Source organism: Sciurus carolinensis, chromosome 11 (genome assembly GCF_902686445.1).
Source record: "Sciurus carolinensis chromosome 11, mSciCar1.2, whole genome shotgun sequence".
NCBI classification, from domain to species: Eukaryota; Metazoa; Chordata; class Mammalia; order Rodentia; family Sciuridae; genus Sciurus; species Sciurus carolinensis.
The window spans coordinates 44580616-44581361 of NC_062223.1; the positions used below are offsets into that span (position 1 = coordinate 44580616).

At 33.8% G+C, this 746-nt stretch overlaps 1 non-coding gene across 1 annotated transcript; it reads left to right on the top strand.

Annotated features, from left to right (window-relative positions):
* Nucleotides 1–640: 640 nt before the first annotated feature.
* LOC124960889 (U6 spliceosomal RNA) lies at nt 641–746 on the top strand. Its single transcript, XR_007104205.1, has one exon. It is a non-coding gene; the product is annotated as a U6 spliceosomal RNA (small nuclear RNA).

Sequence of the window (746 nt, forward strand, 5' to 3'; positions counted from 1 at the left end):
AAATTCCAAAGGATCAAACTAGCTTTCATGGCCAGAAGATACATTTCTAAGTGTTTAGGACAATAGATAGCATGGGGCATATATTTTTCCGACTGCCTAATTACAATGATTTTCAGCAGTTTGTTTCTAAAAAAATTCTCATGTGAACTGTAAAAATTTCTTTAACCATGTAGCAAATACATTTTTACTGTGGGGATGAGAAGGTCAGATATGCTTGATGTATTTATAGCCAGTATGTACATTATATCAAATATACATCCAGTCTTTTATGTTAACATTTCTAATTTATTTTCCTTAAGGAAGCAATGTTCTTAGTTTATTGAATCATTATGCAGAAATTATATTTGTCTGCCACCTGGTGGATTCATGAAAACATTGCAACTGGCAAAATCACAGTAATAAAAATATTGCAATACATGTGTTAATAGTGCTGTATTGTTTAAGGAGCCGTGTTTGGCTTCCAAATACATATTTGTAGTAAATCAGATACTGAAAAAACTGGATTAAAGGTGGCGGGTGGACTGGGGTTGTGGCTCAGTGGTATAGCGCTCACCTAACACGTATGAGGCACTGAGTTCTATCCTCAGCACCACATAAGAATAAATAAATAAATAAATAAAATAATTTTTTAAAAAGATGGGTGTCCACTTTGGCAGCATATATACTAAATAGAAATGATACAGAGAAGATTAGCATGGCCCCTGCACCAGGATGACATGATAATTCATGAAGCAGTCCATATTAAA